Source organism: Triticum aestivum, chromosome 3B (assembly GCF_018294505.1).
Source record: "Triticum aestivum cultivar Chinese Spring chromosome 3B, IWGSC CS RefSeq v2.1, whole genome shotgun sequence".
Classification (NCBI taxonomy): Eukaryota; Viridiplantae; Streptophyta; class Magnoliopsida; order Poales; family Poaceae; genus Triticum; species Triticum aestivum.
In genome coordinates, this window is record NC_057801.1 from 588,622,017 (window position 1) to 588,633,361 (window position 11,345).

At 46.5% G+C, this 11,345-nt stretch overlaps 1 pseudogene; it reads left to right on the top strand.

The window, feature by feature from the left end:
* Positions 1–7,774: 7,774 nt before the first annotated feature.
* Positions 7,775–11,345, top strand: LOC123071097 (pentatricopeptide repeat-containing protein At1g55890, mitochondrial-like; annotated as a pseudogene).

The following is an 11,345-nucleotide window of genomic DNA, read 5'->3' on the forward strand; positions in this document are numbered from 1 at the left end:
TCACAAGAGCCAACTAAGAAATAAACAAGATGCACTAAGGCTCAACGAACGACACACAAGTACATGATGTGCAAACCAACATACACAAAGGCAATTTGGAGACACATCATATACAAACACATGCAAGGAACAAAACCAAAACATGCAAAGGGGCAAGTAACTTTCAATGTAAACAATTTAAGTACAAGTTACCGCAAGGAGGCACATTGGATATAAGATAGAAACTTGACAACCCAATTGACTTGGCTTGAGACAACAAGAAAGATGAAGTCCCCTTAATTCTTCATAATGTAGCCAAGTCTCCAATGACCTCCAACAACACCTATTGATCAAGTTTGGGCTTGTTGGTCCCCAACCAAGTTGGGTCCTAAGAGGTTAGTCACAATAGGTTTGGCTACCCAAATGGTTCTTTGCTTGACACCACTTTGAGTACCAACAAACTTGGCAAACACATTGCCAACCTTATCCTTACCAAGAGAATAGATATCATCAATAATAATTGGGTTGGATAAGTTACCACTAGTGCATGAAGAAGCGACGTGACCTTTCTCACGGCATAAGTAGCAACGTCTACTCTTCACTTTCTTCTCACTTGATTTCTCAATTTGAGAAGCATTAACTTGAGTCTTCTTGGGAAGAGGCCTTTCTTCAACTTGATGTTGAGCATGAGATTGAACTTGTGCCCTCTTCCCTTGTTGCTTGACACTAATGGCCTTCTTCTTCAATGGGCAAGATCTAACATGATGCCCTTCGACTTTGCACTTGAAGCAAACAATCTTGGCCGAATTCTTGACTTGTTCTTGGCCCTTCTTCTTGTTCAACTTGGACTTCTTCTTCTTGTTGGAGTTGAATCCAAGTCCACCTTTGTCATTGGGGGATTTTTGCACACTCAAGATATTGTTGAGTGTGGCCTTCCCTTCATGACACTTTTCCAAGTCTTTCTTCAAAGAAGTGACTTGGGCCTTGAGCTCTTTGATTTCCTCTACATGGTTAGTCTCAACACAAGTACTAGAGGAAGTATAAGCTTCATCGTTAGAGCAACAAGGCAAGGAAAGCAATTCATCACAAGATGTACCAACATTGTGAGTAGATGAATTACAAGGACTAGCACATGGCAATATACTATTTTGACTAGAAGTAGTGCTAGTATCCACATGAGGCTCACTAGATGTTACCTTAGCAATCATGGCCTCATGAGCTATCTTTAGCACACTATGGGATACTAGAAGATCATCATGAGAGCTTGAGAGCTTTTCATGACTTTCTTCCAATTTCCCATAATTGCAAGATAGCACCTCAAGTTGAGCCCGTAGCTCAACATTCTCCTTCAAAATGGATGCTTCACAAGTAATAGAATTAGTAGCACAAGCATCATCATTAACAACAAGAGGAGAAGGCAACTTGGCAAGCTCTTTTAAATAAGAAGCTTCAAGTTGAGCATGAGACTCGGTGAGTTTGATGAGCTCACCCTTGATGACCCTTGAGCCATTTTCGAGGTGCTCAAAATCCTCAAGGAGTCTAGCATGAGCAACTTCAAGCTTAGCATTTTTAGTTTCAAAAACATTGGCCACCTCAAGAGCTCTATCAGTAGATTCCTTCACTCTAGACAATTCTAGAGCAAAAGTCTCCTCAAGAGATTCCTTGGTGGTTTGTTCATGTTCAAGAGCTTGAGATAGCTCCGCGATCTCATTTGCGTAATCACGCCCATGAGCTTCCATTTTCTCAATGGTGACCTCATGCTCCTCGAGATGAGATTCCAACTCCTCAATATATTTCTTGCCCTCAATGGCAATGGACATAATTTCCATGAAGTTGGAACGAGCAATTTTATTTTTATGAAGAGCTTTAAAAATCATCTCCCCCTTAGTTTTTAAGGAGGCAACATTATCATTCTCTTCATCATTATCCTCATCATCATTAGCATCAACATCATCATCAAGAGACATATTGGGGTACAAAGTAGGAGATACCTTTGATGCCTTAGCCATAAGGCAAAAAGCAATAGATGATGATGTAGGATCCCTTGAGGCACCATTAAACACCACATCTTGTTCCATGGAGTGTTCGGTTTCCTCTACATTGTTAGCACAATAATTCGAGGAAATAGATGCATTTTTATCATGGCAACAAGACATAGCAAGCATATCATCATGCGATTTAGTCAAGCAATTTCTACATGATATGCAAGGACTATCAACACAAGCATGTGAAACATTTGGAGTGCTCGAAGTGTTAAAGCCCAAAGAAGGAGCATTGCAATAATATAGTGATGAAGGATCATCCACAGTAAGCATACTATCATCATTGCAATGACCAACACTACTCACCATATCATTTCCTTGTGGCAAACCACATGTAGGTGAAGTAGAAGAAGTTGAGAAGACTATACGACCGGAGGTGGAGGGAGAACAATCATCCCCACAAATATTGGACACACCATATTTATCTTGAAGCTTTGTCCATAACTCATGAGCATCCCGGAACGGCATGAGTTCAAATATAACTACATTGCTCAAAGCATCAAAAAGCACATTAGAAGCTTGAGCATTGAGATAAGAGTTTTTCTCATCCTCTAAAGATAATCTTTGGGGATCCTTTGGAGGAGAAAAACCCATATCTACAATTCGCTCTAAATTTGGGTCCATGACCCTAAAGAGATTAAGCATGCGAATTACCCAAACATCAAAATTTGTGCCATCGAAACTAAGAGTGTCAGAGAATCCTAATCCTCTAGTCGACATCTTTACTCTCTAGGCGGTAAAGCCTAATAAAGAGAGACGAGGCTCTGATACCAATTGAAAGATCGAGGATGTCGCCTAGAGGGGGGGGTGAATAGGCGCTTTAAAATAATTACGGTTTAGGCTTGAACAAATGCGGAATAAACCTAGCGGTTAATTTGTCAAGCACAAAACCTACAACAACTAGGCTCACCTATGTGCACCAACAACTTATGCTAAGCAAGATAAGCAACTATGTGATAGCAAGATATATGACAAAGAACAATATGGCTATCACAAAGTAAAGTGCATAAGTAAAGGGGCTCGGGTAAGAGATAACCGAGGCACGCGGAGACGACGATGTATCCCGAAGTTCACACCCTTGCGGATGCTAATCTCCGTTTGGAGCGGTGTGGAGGCACAATGCTCCCCAAGAAGCCACTAGGGCCACCGTAATCTCCTCACGCCCTCGCACAATGCAAGATGCCGTGATTCCACTAAGGGACCCTTGAGGGCGGTCACCGAACCCGTACAAATGGCGACCCTTGGGGGCGGTCACCGAACCCGTACACTTTGGCAACCCTTGGGGGCGGTCACCGGTACCCGTCAAATTGCTCGGGGCGATCTCCACAACCTAATTGGAGACCCCGACGCTTGCCCGGAGCTTTACACCACAATGATTGAGCTCCGAACACCACCAACCGTCTAGGGCACCAAGGCACCAAGAGGAACAAGCTCTAGGGTGCCCAAACACCCAAGAGTAATAAGCTTCTCAAACTTCACTTCCACGTATCACCGTGGAGAACTCAAACCGATGCACCAAATGCAATGGCAAGGGCACACGGAGTGCCCAAGTCCTTCTCTCCCAAATCCCACCAAAGCAACTAATGCTAGGGAGGAAAATGAGAGGAAGAACGAAAGAAGAACACGAAGAACTCCAAGATCTAGATCCAAGGGGTTCCCCTCACTTAGAGGAGAAAGTGATTGGTGGAAACGTGGATCTAGATCTCCTCTCTCTTTTCCCTCAAGAACTAGCAAGAATCCATGGAGGGATTGAGAGTTAGCAAGCTCGAAGAAGGTCAACAATGGGGGAAGAACACGAGCTCAAAGGATTAGGTTCATTGGGGAAGAAGACCCCCTTTTATAGGACCTCCCGAATCCAACCGTTATGTGCTCAGGTCGTGCACAAGCGGTACTACCGCTTGGAGGAGCGGTACTACCGCTTAGCACGGTCAAAACAGCCCAAACGAGAGAGAAAACACGAGATTTTGGTCCGGGGCGGTACTACCGCTTAGGAGCCACGGTAGTACTGCTCTGGAGCGGTACTACCGCTCAGGAGCAGCGGTAGTACCGCTCTGGAGCGGTAGTAAAAAATTACATCCGCTCTAGTCGCGGTAGTACCGCTGCAGCCTTTACCAAAACAGCCACAACTTTTGCAAACGGACTCCGAATTCAACGAAACCAAGTTTGTTGGAAAGCTAACGACATGGGCTAACACAATATTGATAGAAATATCAAGAATAAGCAAATGAGAAAAGTCCCATAAGAAAATGGTGAGAACCCTTCATCGGATAAGACCGGTAAAACCTCCAACACCGAAAACATCATAGAAGACGCATGCGAACTCCGTTTTCGATGAACTCAAGCTTGTCATCAAGATGACCATAAGCTCTAAGACTCACAAAGATAACCAAACAAGAACCAAGAAACATGATGCAAGGATGCAATGGTTTGAGCTCTCTACTAACGATACGATCAAGCTACCAACTTGAGAGCCCCCCTTGATAGTACGGCAAACGATCCTATAACTCGGTCTCCCAACTACCACCACAAGACCGGTAAAATAGAAAACCTATCAAGGGAAAACCTTTGCCTTGCACATGGTCCACTTGAGCTAGATGAAGACGATCTTGACTCCCTCAAGTTGGACCACCTTTCTTGATTGCGTTGGCTCGATGAAGACTAGATGATTGCTCCCCCATAGTTCACTATGGGTGAGCCACTCTTCGGCACATCTTCACAAGTCCATTGACACCACAATGGATGGCAAGATTCAAGCACTTGATCTCTTTCTGATGCTCCACTTGAACTTGCACACGACAATCTTGATGACGATCACCACTTGATGTCATCCTTTCCATGGGTTGTATGATATCTTCCTCTTGACGCAAGCCCATGGATACGTACCTAACCCCACATACAACTCTCACATAGACCATGGGTTAGTACATAAAGTGTAATGGACAATGCTTACCATACCATGGGATCACTTGATCCCCCTCGGTACATCTTCTATGCTTTGTGAGTTGATCAACTTAATTCACTCTTGACTTAGTCTTGATCAACCTTGAATTTTTGCAACTCTCTTCATTTGGATGATGTCTTGAAGGTAAACATGAATGATCACACAACCTTCTTCTTCAAGACATGCTTGCAATAAGCTCAACACTCGCATGACCAATCTTTGGATAATTTCTTAATAACACCTTGGTCAACTCAAAAACTCCTTGAAACCAACACATGGACTTCAACAAAAGCCTATGGACAAATCCTTCAAATACAACTCAAGACAACCATTAGTCCATAGAGATTGTCATCAATTGACAAAACCAAACATGGGGGCACCGCATGTTCTTTCACTCGGGACGAGCAATTGATGGGATCGAGAGGACGCTCGTGTAAATGGGCCAGCCCACGAAGGGGGGGGGGGCGTTGCTACCGTTTACGGGCGCACAGGGGAGGTCTCCATCCTTGAGACCTTGACTAGTGATTTCGGCCTTAAAAACACAAGATGAATCATCACACCTTAATGGAATTCGAGTGGCTCCATCGGCACCACCAGTAAGCCCCTTGCTCTTTGCGAATGGCAGCCTACTATTTGTCAAAGGCAGTTGTAATGGAGCAAGTGAGGATTGTAATAGAGAAAATGAATTGTCCTCACTGGTGGATAGTTATTGTAATGCCTCTTGGCCAGAGAATTAACTTGGCAAAATCTTCAGTTTTCTTCAACAAGGGATGTCCCAATATACTGAAGTCTGAGGTAATGAATGCGCTAAATATTGCCAACGAATCCCTCTCTGAGAGATATTTGGGTATGCCTATTAATGTTGGAAATAACAAGAACGGTGTTTTTAAGTTCTTAAAGAATAGAGTGTGGAGCAAGGTTAAAGATTGGATAGAAAAACTCTATCTTCGGAAGGGAAGGAAGTTTTAATTAAGTCAATTGCCCAGGTTGTGCCTGTTTATTCGATGTCCTGTTTCAAGCTACCACGGGGCTTATGTGAGCATATCAATACACTCATTCGTAAATTTTGGTGGGGCAGCAAAGAGTAAAAGAGAAAGCCAAGTTGTGGAAGCCAAGTTGGGTCAGTACAATGGGGGGCTAGGGTTCCGTGACATAGAACTCTTCAACCTAGCTCTTCTGGCCAGGCAAGCATGGCGTCTGCTGAAGGAGCCGGAATCCCTAAGTGCACGAGTATTGAAAGCAAAATACCGTAGCACCACATATTTTTGCGTGCAGAGTTGGGTGCGACCCCATCCTACATCCGGAGATCCATTCTAGAAGGACGAGATGTTCTTGTTCAAGGCCTCATTCGTCGTATTGGTGATGGGCAATCCACCCACATATGGCAGCAGAACTGGCTACCGAGACCGTTCAACATGAGGCCAATAGTGAGTAGGGTGCTGAACCCACCGCACCTAGTTTGACACCTCATTCTACCAGGTGAGAATGGAACCAAGCTATGATAGAGGAGGTGTTCTTACCCACTGATGCAAATACCATCCTCTTTATACCCTTATGCACGAGACATATTGAGGACTTCTAGGCCTGGGTACATGAGAAGAATGGAGTCTTTTCAGTTCGGTCTGCATATCGAATGCTCACTGAAACAAAATTGCGAAGAGAAGCTTGGCTTGAGGGCTGATCAAATTCCTCTAATACAGAAGGTGAGCAACGGGCATGGTCAAAGTTGTGGAAGGTGGATGTCCCCTCAAAAGTCAGAAATTTTTTATGGAGGCTTGCTCAAAACTCCATGCCCACTACCGATCTGCTACATGATAGGAATATGTCGACGACCACCACCTGTGGACTATGTGGAGCAGAGGATTCTTGGCAACACTCGCTTCTCCATTGCAGTGCAACACGGTGTGTATGGGCCTTGAAGGATCAAGATCTTGTTGAAGCTCTAAACAACTCCAATGAACCAGATGCAAAGAGATGGATCTTTGCACTTATGGATCTGTTGTCCACAACGGAATTCACCCAAGTAGTGGTGACCCTGTGGTTGATTTGGTACGCGAGAAGGCAGGCGCTGCATGAAAATATATTTCAAAGCCCCTTATCAACTCATAATTTCATCATGAAATACCTGAGGGAACTAAATGATTGCAAGCCCAAGCAAGAGGTTCGGACTGCTGCCGTCCGCCAGTCACCTAGCCGTACGTGATGGATCCCTCCAACGTCTGGAGTTGCAAAACTGAGGGTTGATGGAGCTGTCTCGAGGGACCAAGGCAAAGGGACTTTTAGTGCCGTTTGCAGGAACTCGGATGACATGTTTCTAGGAGCTTCAGCAATAAAATGCAGAGGAATTTCTGACCCAACGATATTAGAGGCTCTAGCTTGCCGGGAAGCTCTTGCGGTAGCAGCGGATCTTCAACTAACATATATTGTTATTGCATCGGATTGCCAAGGTGTAGTTTCGTGATATCAAGAACCAAACTGGAGGAGCGTACCGAAGTATAGTCAAGGCAATTATAGAGACAGCTAGAAATTTCCATCAATACTCCTTTATTTTTGAGGAGCGAGAGACTAATATCAAGGCACACAGCCTCGCTAAGTATGCTTTTGGTCTGGAGCTCGAGCGCCATTTGTGGCTTATAAACCCATATGGATTGTATTCCTATGAACATTATTACTCAATAAAGCAAGCGTGTCTAGATTAGAAAAAAGGACTAGTGATTTCGGCCGGACGTGTCTGTACATTCGCCGGCTCGGGTCGGTCCAGGTCCAGCCACCGCACTCCTCTCGCCCCATACTTGTCTTAAAAAAACACTCCTCTCGCCCCATTCGGCCATACCCTACCATCCGCCGCTTTCCTTCCCGTGGCCTCCCCCGCCGCGGCGGCGGCCGCCGCCGCCCGGGCAAACAGCCTCTCCCGCATCTTCTCCTCTCCCTCGCCGCCAAGAGTCAAACAACCCAAACGCAATCGCAAGACCAAGCGCGCGCCAACGCCCTCCTCCGCCCTTCCGATCCACTCCTCTCGCCTCGTACCCCACCATTCGCCCCCCTTCCCATGGCCTACCCCGCCGCGGCCGCCGCCGCGGCCACTGCCTCCAGCTTGTCAAACGGCCTCTCCAGCATCTTCTCCCCCTCCCCGCCAACCGTAAAACCACCCAAAGCCGAGCCCGACGCGGACCAGATCCTCCGGAAGCCCCTTCGCGGTGTCCTCAAGGCCTTCATCAGGCAGCGGGACCCTGATAAGCTGGTCTCCATGTTCGTCCAAGCTTCGTCAGCATCGCCGCGCTTCGGCGACCGGCACGACCTGTACGATGCAGCGGTGAGCCGCCTCACTTCCTTCGGCCGCCCAGACGGCATCCAGGCCATCATCGACGCGCAGAAGCCCTTCCTCGAGACCTCAACCGCGGAATTCGCCGCGCGCCTCATCTGCCTCTACGGCCGTGCCTCCATGCCATCCCAAGCGGCCGCAACCTTCCATCAACTTCCCGCGCGGCATAAGTCCACGAGGACATTCAACGCCGTCCTTGCCGCGTACGCCGAGGCCGGAGATCTTGACGGGCTCGCTGTTGCATTCCAGGACATCCCAGCCACTCACCCCTCCATTGTTCCCGACGTGTACTCTTACAACGCACTCATCCGCACATTCTGCCAGAAGTACGACCTCTCAGCGGCTCTTGATGCTGTTCATCTCATGAAGAAGCACGGTGTTTCACCTGACATTATTACTTTCAACTCGCTCTTGGATGGGTTTCACAACAGTGGCCGTAATGAGGAAACCGAGGCAGTATGGGAAATGATTAAGGAGAGGAATTTGGAGCCAGACGCAAAATGCTACAATGCAAAGCTGCGGGGTTTGGTTGCAGAAGGTAAGATTGATGATGCAGCTGCTGTGCTTGAGAGGTTGGAGAAGGACGGGCCAAAACCCAATATAGTATCCTACAATGAATTGATTCGAGGATATTGCCAAGCAGCGAGGTTCCAGGAGGCCAAGAAGGTGTATGATAATTTGATGAAGAATGAGTGTGCCCCAAATAAGGTGACATAAGAGACTCTCGTGCCACACCTTCTGCAGGCTGGAGAGCTGGATTGTGCACTGAGGTGCTGTTATGAAATCTTTGCTAGTAAAAGGTGTTGTGGAGTCAACTGGGGTGTGCTGCAGGATGTAGTGAATGCATTGGTAGATGCATCGAGGTTGGTGGAGGCCACCAAGCTTGTTGAGCTCGACTGGAAGAAGTACTACCATCGGAAGGGTTTGAGGATGCCACCTAGTGCTGGACCTGATGAGGAAGAATCAATATCAGGAGAAAAGGAGTGTGAAAGTGGAAGATAAGACTGAAAAATAAAATTCATAGGTCAGTCTTTTTACTGATGTAAGCCAAATTTCACCATGACCTGTTTTACTCTATTTCTTCTGTTGGCATGATAGAACAAAAAAATGCTAGTTAAAGTAGTGGTTAAACTAGTTTAATATGGTATTGGTTAAGCTTGCCCTGTCTGGTACTCAGCCTTTATTCTTATCTGCAATGCCTTGCTTGTGCTTATATACCTCGTTGCATCAAACTAGATTATCCTAGCTAATCAAGTTCATGAGCCACGCAGTTAGTTCACGCGCACAATGCACAAAAGAGACCCTACCAAACTCCCTACAAGCATCAAAACAGTCGTCGATAATGAGTGCCGCTATAGATGGAGAACCATATCCATTGTTCATACATTCCACCAGTTGCAAGTAATCCGATTGGACAATAAGGTGGTGAATTCTGAAGCCCCGAGCAAGCACAAGGCCTCGTTTCAATGCCAGAGCCTCAGCAGTGTGAGCGTCCACCACAGGACCGAGGAAGAAATTCTCGGCCACCACTAGCACACTTCGCGGATCACAGCGCCGCTGGTGCTGGACCCCTCTTCATGGATGAAAGAAGCATTACACCCATTAACAGTGACTTGTTGGGCGAGCAAATAGCTACGCCACGTGTGCCCCACAGAAAAAAGAGAAAAAGGAGAGAAAAAAACGCGCTGGGAAAAAAGGAAGCGCTCATTGTCTATCCTGTTGGCCTACGCGTCGTATGCTCATTTGCTGTTGCTCAACCGAGAGAGTATCCTTTTCTTGTTCTCACACGCATCCTCCTCCCTTCCTCCCCAAAGTGGCGGCTGCTGCCGGCACCTCATCTAGTCTTCTCTGGCGCCGGCCACCGGAGAAATTTTCCTCTTGATCCGCTTCTCCCTCGGCATTCTCCTCTTGGCGACTACGTGGACACCTGCTGCTCCTTGCAAGGCATGGCGTTGCTACTCCCCTACGGCCCCTCATCAATGCAGCAAGGTGTGGTGCTGCTTGTCCAACCTGAGCTGAGTAGCTCCCCCCACCCCCCGCGCGCGCGTGCACCCCATGGACCCCGCTGCTGCTCCGTCCCTCACTCCCTCCAACCCAGGCTCTTCTACAGCCCGAACTGGCACTCACTCTGACTCTGCAGGTATATTCTTGTGTGTTGGCGATGATTGATCTATGGATTTGTAAACTTTTATGTGATGATAATGATTGACCATATATCAGTAGTGGTTGTATGGAAATAGGAGGATTTGCTTCTCGAGACATGGGTGGTTGTTGTCGGCGAGGGGCGTCGTGGCCCTCCGCTGCTCGTTGACGAGCAGCAGAAAGCCACTTCCTCATTCCCACTTCCCATGGAGGATCATGACTAGCTTCTGTTTGATTTCACCTCGCTCGTTTTGTAGCCTGCTTGTGCACAAATGTACTGATGTGTGTCTTCCTCAGGTTGCTTTGGGTTCGCGCGTGTGCTAGCACTGACCAGTGGTTGTTGGTTTCTCCAACGCTGTCGCCTTTGTCTCTATTTGATTATCTTCAGATATGGTGGTTCATCCTCCGCGCCTGTCCTTGTACAATATTTCTGGCATGGTGTTATTTTGTTGGCTTCCTCTGCTTGTGTTCCCTTGCTGCCTGCGTGTAATAGTGGCATGGAGCCTTAGCTTTAACTGACTAGCTAAGTCAGTTAGAAAATCGGAGAGATCTTCTATTGAGTAATATGTCCTTGTCCCTTCAGATATATGGCACACATTTTATTTCAAAAGCAGAATTGATTGATTGAGGAGCTGCAGACTATCAGTTTGTATATGCTTTCAGCGTCGAAAATAATTTAGCCACCTTTATGCTTTTTTGCTTAGGTGATCCCTGCCATGATAATGAATTTGCATAAGAATGTACTGTTTTCTCCAATTTGCCACGTCTATTGGATGGGTAGATATCTTGCTAGATTTTCTTAAGATTCGGGAGCCCAAGAGCAATGTACTGTTTTCTCCAATTTGGAAATGAAGTATGCTGTGGGGAGTGGATGTACTACAAACTGATCTAAAATAAAGAAAGAGCAATTATTGGGTGA